We start from the raw sequence: 6434 nt of genomic DNA, 5'->3' as shown, positions 1-6434 counted from the left end.
GCCGTTCCCTGTCGCTGTCACACAGAGCAGAGCTCAGCGCTGCCCCTCCGCTCCCTGTGAGGAGCTGCAGCCGCCATCAGGCCTCCCCTCAGCCTGCCCTGCTCTGGGCTGAGCACAAGAGGGGCCTCAGCTGCTTCTCACACACCTTCCCCTCCAGAGCTTCATCCATCTTTGTAGCCCTCCTCTGGACATTCTCTATAGCTTCATGTCCTTCATGTTCCGTTTATTTACTATAACCCTTTGGGCCTGACCCGTCAGCCAATTGTTGGTCCATCGCACAATGTTTTTACCTAGCTGTACACTGTCCATTTTGTCCAGGAGGATCCTGTGAGAAACAGTATTGAAATCTTTACTGAAATCCAGACAGATAGCATCAGCTGGCTTCCCTTGGTCAACTAATTGGGTGACCTTGTCATGAAAGGAAATTAAGTTAGTTAACTGGAACCTTCCCCTGCCGAACCTGCGTTGGCTGTGCCCAATGACCACATGGTCCCTAAGATGCTTTTCAGTAACTCCCAGCACAATTTTCTCCTTAATTTTAGCAGGCACTGAAGTGAAACTGACAGGCATGTAATTACCAGGGTCTACTTTCCTGCCCTTCCTGAAAATTTGACAGTGTTTGCCAGCTCCCAGGCAACTGGGACCCCTCCAGATTCCCAGGACTGTTACTGTTCAGAATTGACATGACCGCTGTGCCATATGAGACTGCAACATCAGAGGGGCAGCGGGTACAGAAGTTTTACTGTGACGCTCTGTGAGTCGCAGATGCCAGAAAGCTGGGTTTGATTTAGGGTGCAGACCACAGATATTTGTGCCCAGGCCTCCCGGTCTCTCAGGTACGTGCCACCCCGCTGTATTTTCTCTAGGTATCCCCAGCGGGTCCCGGGCAGGTGAAGGGCCGTGTGGCACTACGGCCTTTGCCCCTTATTCTCGGTGGGACGCGGAGCCCCGCGGGGAGGCCTAGGGCGGTGTTGCGGGGCGCGGGCAGCAGGGGGCGCTGCGGTTCGACTCGGAGCGGCTCAGCTCAGCGGCTGCGCCCCCGCCGCTATATAACCGGCTAGCCGCAACGCTCCGTCCTGCCGGCGGGACGAGGCGGTAGCGGCGGCGGGAGGCAGGTGAGCTGTGCGCGGGGTGTCCGCTCCATGCATCGCGTGGGGCCGGTGGCGGCGCGCGGCCGGGGAGCCCATAAAAAGCTCTGGGAGATGCGGATCGAATGTTGGAGATGGTGGAGGCGGCCGTGCGGGTGGTGGAACAGCAGAGTGAGTGAGCGCTGCTTGCTGAGGCCGGTAATGTGCGTTGTCACATCTTCTCGGCCCAAAGTTTGGAGGGTGCTCCTAAAAGAGGGCTCCGGGCGTCCCTGGCCGCGCTGAAGCACCGTGTCGCTGCGTGGTGCCGGGGTCCCGCGTAGCACGGTCCCGGGAGCCCAGCCAAGGGTCGCGTTCTGGAGACGCGCTGCTGTGTGCTGCTGGAGCTGCGGGTGATGCCACCCTTCCGGGGCGTTAAACAGCATCTCCTTCATCTTAACTATGATGCAGGGTAACGAAGCAGCCTCTGTCAGTTGCAAGCTTGTGTTTCCCTTCGGTGAGAAGGGGAAGGTAAATCCTTAAAGCTCAACGCGGTGGGTCCGGGTCTCCCTGCTCGCATGAACACTTCCACTTGAAAAGCTGACCTGGGCTGGTAGCTGCCACCTGCTCGGGCTGCTCTTATTACCTTTCACTGCTCTTTGCTGCTTCTCTTCCCCTTTGCTGCTTCCTGCCTCTCCTCCCGGTCCCTGTGGGGCCCCCGAAGGCAGTGCTGCTCTCAGTGCCCTGCCTCGGGGCAGCCCGCAGCAGCTCCGGGAGGGACCTGCTGTCCTCCAGTGCTCTGGGTGTGGAGAGAGCAACCCAGCAGAGCCCTGGCATTATCACTGCGTTAAACTCCGAAGATCCAGCAAGTGAAGCATTAGAAATATTTACCGATATTCAAGTATCAGCAGCAAAGTAATTAAATGTCAAGTGTTGGCGTCCAGGGTATAACTTTGCACTGGATGGCTATGCTGAGAAGGCATTTGGTAGCAGCTGAACTGGAGGTGACATGATGCATAAGTGCCTTGTTCTGATTTGCATGATTTCATACAGGAATTGTTTTGTGCTCTTTATGTTGTGTAGAGGCTGTGGGTTTTATTGTTCCTTGCCCTCAGTTTGAAGCAGGAGTGTGGGCTCTTCAGCATCTCCTGCTACACAAACTCTCAGCCAGTCTCCTGTTTTCCAATGCAATTAAATATACCCGACTGCTTGTCTCTTTCCATCTCTGCAATCTGCCGTGGGGAGCAGCACAGCCTGTGCTGTGGGAGAGTGGTTGCAGTGAGCTGCGTGTACAAAGATGAGGATTAACTTCTCACTCTTTTGCTTTATTTATCAGCAGAATAGAGTCATGTCTTCACATACAAAAGGAGGATTTTGTAGGTGATCCTTAGAGCAATGCACTGTGACATTGGAAATCACTACCTGGGACTGGGAGTGCTGAGTAAAGCTCTGCAAGGCTGTATATGTGGGGCTAATTTTGAAGTAGTTCCTGATATGAGACTAGGTCTTGCTTCATTTCTTTCTTTAGGGATGGGAGTAGTTATTTGGCTACTGATGTAGCAAATAGCAGGTAAAAGCTTGCTCGAATAGGGGGGAAAAAAACCCCACAATTTACATTTTCAGCAAAGCTTCTATGATGAAGGTAAAGGTAAGGTGCTGTCTGTTGTGATAGTGACCTATTAAGAAGGTGGCTTAAAACTTCTGTTCTACATCTCCACAGTGTGTATTTCTATGCAGACTATACTAGGATGTAGTAAGCAATGCTGTATATTTAGCAAGGTACTGGAGAGAAGAGCTAGCAGCACATCTATTGCAGACTTGCAGTTCTCCACATCTGTGAAGCACAGCAGCACATCTGAGGCAGGGCAGGGGATTCAGCACCCAGTGAGAACAGAACTGCACACTGAATTGCAGGCTCCAAATAATGTGCTCTGTGAGAGTCATACAGTGGTAGAAGTGAAGCACAATACAGTAGAGACTTGTATGTTATGGTTGGTTTAGTAGTTGATTGAACACTCTGGAAGAGGAAAAATATCAAGGCATAACGATGAATATCTCAGTAATACGGTGAAAGGCCAGCAGCAAGCAGTGCAAGAGGATGCCTCCCCCTGTGCCGCCAGCTGGATGCTGAGGTTTGCTAAAAAGACTACTGAAGCACATTGTGCAAGTGCTTTCCCAACAGAAGGATTGTTTTAGCTTGTTATTTATAGTTATTCTGTTCTTGCTAAAGTGCAATGTTAACTGAGTGCAGAATGCTCAGTACTGAAGTCATACGTAGCTGAAAGCAGCAAGCAATGGAGCTTGTTGTGTAATGCTTTAGTACTGAGTTTGGTATTGAAAATACAGCCCTGTCAGAGTGGTGTATCTTCAGGAAAGTAATTCTGGGGAATTTTCATGTAACTTATTCCAATGCAGTCCTGCTGTAGCTCAGTGTGCCTTTGAAGCATTGCACTCCAGAAGACTACTTGTTCTGTCGGTTGCCACTCCATGGGTATTGTCAGCTTTTCTGGGTTTCCCAGTGAGGAGCAATTAAAGATCTGTCCTGTCTTAGTTCACTGTGATACAGAACCAGGTTACCATTTTGCAGCTGGAAGGTAGACCTGAAAAATATTTGACTCCTGGAGAAGAGTCCTTGAGTGCAAAGGAGTGTATGTGAAAGGCTTTAAGCAGTCACATCGGTATTTTCTTTAATGAACTGTTTATTCAGTTAGGTGGCTATAAAGCTGCTAGTCGAGCACCCAGATTCACAGCTCCTGTGTGAGTCATCACATGGCATGAAACTCTTTTTGGTGAAGGAAAAACTATGGCTGCTCTTGTGGGCTGAGTCTAAAGGTGTTTTGCAGTACAGAAAGTGGCCTCTGTAGTGCCCTGGCTGGGGGATAGGCAGATACAAGGTGTATCCTGTGTAACTTCATTGAGTTTAAGACTGCCTTAGCTTCCTCTCCAGATATCAGGAGTAGTCTGCTGGCTGTTCAGGGGGTGTGGATGGAGAAACATTTTATTCCAGTGGAGATACCCACATCTGAACTCTGCAAATGAGTTAATCCTCAGAAGCATCTGGTGCAGCAGCAGTTCCCAGGCTTTGCTATTTGTGGCATCACTTACTGATCAGTGATTTTTATGCAATCCTTAAAACCAGCAAAAGCATCAGCTGACAATTCCTTGGATTCCCCTCTCAGTGTGCAATTGTGACCCCTCAATTTATAAGATAGCTCAGGCTGCTGCTACTTATGTGAGCTTTCAGGCTGTTCTGCCCAGAGACAAACTTCTTTAGAACAACTCTTGCATGGGATGCAGAGCTGGAAGAAAGGCATTACTTGTGCTGTTCCTTTGCACAGCTGCGAGTTTCACTTCATGGATGCAATCACCAAACACTTACAGGAGAGTAACTTCCTCTTGAAATCATAGTTAAAAAGTAAACAAAAGCATCCAAAGCACATGCTGGGCTAATTAGTTTCTCTATTAAGTTTCACTTTTTGAATTTTAACTGTTTGATGGCTCATTTTAAATGAGTTGGCTTCTGTGTTTATTATCCCTGCGGGCTGTTGTGAGTTATGGCAAAGCACTAAGGTTGCCGAAGAGCACTCTGGCAGGCAAGGATAGCTTGAACAAAGATGCTCCAGCAGTGCTCCCTCTGGCATGTATTGTCTCTGCCAAATTTTACATGGGGAACCTGGAACACATCCCTTTGAGCCACCTGAGATTTGTCGCTCCAAGGTAATCCTCATAATAATTCCCAAGCTTATATTACTGGAAAAATTCAGAGGGACTGAGTAACTCCTAAGCAGTATAATTCTGTGCTGCAGGGTACATTCTTGGTATTGAACAAGAATTAGATTGATGGGAAAATAAGACTTTGTATTAAATGTTTCAAAGTCTGATGTAATTTGTTCATGCCAGAATGCTAGAAGGAGTCATGATGTGCTGTGCACAGGGGAACTTGGTAGGATGCTGGGCTCACAGAAGACATTCATGAGTAAATTGCACTTCAGTGTGCTCAGCAGAGCTGTGCTCTCATTGCATGTGTTCTTGTGTACCAGTCCACTGGGATCTGAGGTTCTCCTCATGCCATTATGATGAAAGGTTGCTTAGCTGTTGGTGTGATAGGATAGAGGAGTGCCTCTCTAGGCAACCTGTGCCAGTGCATCACCACCCTGACTGTGAAATAAATAAAAATCCAGTCTAGATCTCCCCTCTTTTAGTTTTAAATCATTTTCTCTTGTCCTGTCACCACAGACCCTGCTGAAGGGTCTGCCCCACTCCTTCTAGAAACCCCCCCCCTTTAGATATTGAAAGACTGCTCTTAGGTCTCCCCAGGAAAAATGAGACTTGAAGTGCTAATCTTGCATGCCAGCAACTTCCTGAAATTACCAACTAGGGCTTCTTGAAGAAGCTGCATGAACCTGTGCCTGACAGTGATGTAACATGTATGAAGAGCACTGAGTGGCTTACAGATGGGGTGGAAATGGTGGATCCTGCTAATGAACATGTTTTCTTAAATAGCATGATATAGATGCATGGTTACATAATGCGAATTTGTGTGCATTACTATTGGAATTTATTGTAATAACTTAAGATGACTGCCAGATGTGCTTGTATTTTTGTTGATCAAAACCCAGGCATTTGAGAGGCTCTCAGTCACCATCCGGTCAGTGCAGTGAAGCCCAGGTCCATTGCCTTTGTCTGTGTGAGTCATCCTTTAGTGTCAGAGCCAGCCAGACACAGGTGTTGAAGTGTGACCTGAGCTTCAGGGCTTTCAAGTTATTGAGCTCTGCCCTCCACTGAGGACCTGGTGGAAGGTGGGCAGATGTTGCTCTATTTCACCTTTCTGGCGCTCTGCCTTGGGCGAGGAGGGAGATGAGTCACTGGCACTGAGCTGCAGTAGCATTAAGGCTAACCTGATTTGAGCGGAAACAACGCCGTGCCTGTCAAACTCAGAGCGTTCATTTTTAGCTGCTCAGCAGTTGGAGTATCAAATCTCTGAAAAGCTGCCCGGCTTGATTGTTCTCATTACATAACAGCAATGTCTTTGGGATTTGAGAAGAGCTGTGAGCGATGTGTCTCTTACATAAATCCCCACAGCTGTGATCTGTGCTGACCCTGGGCAGCCAGGAGTGGCTGACAGCAGCACTGAGCTCCTGGGGAGGCCAGGAGCAGTGGCCCTGTGCTCTGAGGGTTCCCCCAGATGCCTGCTGGGGTTGCAGGTTTTGTTTATGCTAATGGAGTGTGAGCAGGGGCTGAAGCAGAAATCACGCTCTTAAGGTTCTGTCTTTCCATTTATGAGCGGAGTGCATTCTCACTGCTTCCTTTGTATCTTCTGAAACATCAGCTTTTAACTGCATTTCCAGCTAGAAGCAGATAAGCTTGGGA

General features: G+C 48.7%; 1 protein-coding gene across 1 annotated transcript in view; it reads left to right on the top strand.

The window, feature by feature from the left end:
- The first annotated feature begins 1061 nt into the window (after positions 1 to 1061).
- MTUS2 (microtubule associated scaffold protein 2) overlaps positions 1062 to 6434 on the top strand; it is a 267070-nt gene continuing 261697 nt past the window's right edge. The window contains exon 1 of the mRNA XM_048933633.1: positions 1062 to 1115. The gene's annotated coding sequence lies outside the window, so the exon portion shown is untranslated. The remainder of the gene's footprint in view (positions 1116 to 6434) is intronic.

This window comes from Lagopus muta, chromosome 1, assembly GCF_023343835.1.
Source record: "Lagopus muta isolate bLagMut1 chromosome 1, bLagMut1 primary, whole genome shotgun sequence".
Classification (NCBI taxonomy): Eukaryota; Metazoa; Chordata; class Aves; order Galliformes; family Phasianidae; genus Lagopus; species Lagopus muta.
The sequence above is the reverse complement of the archived record's forward strand: the minus strand, read 5'-3'. Positions and strand labels throughout refer to the sequence as shown.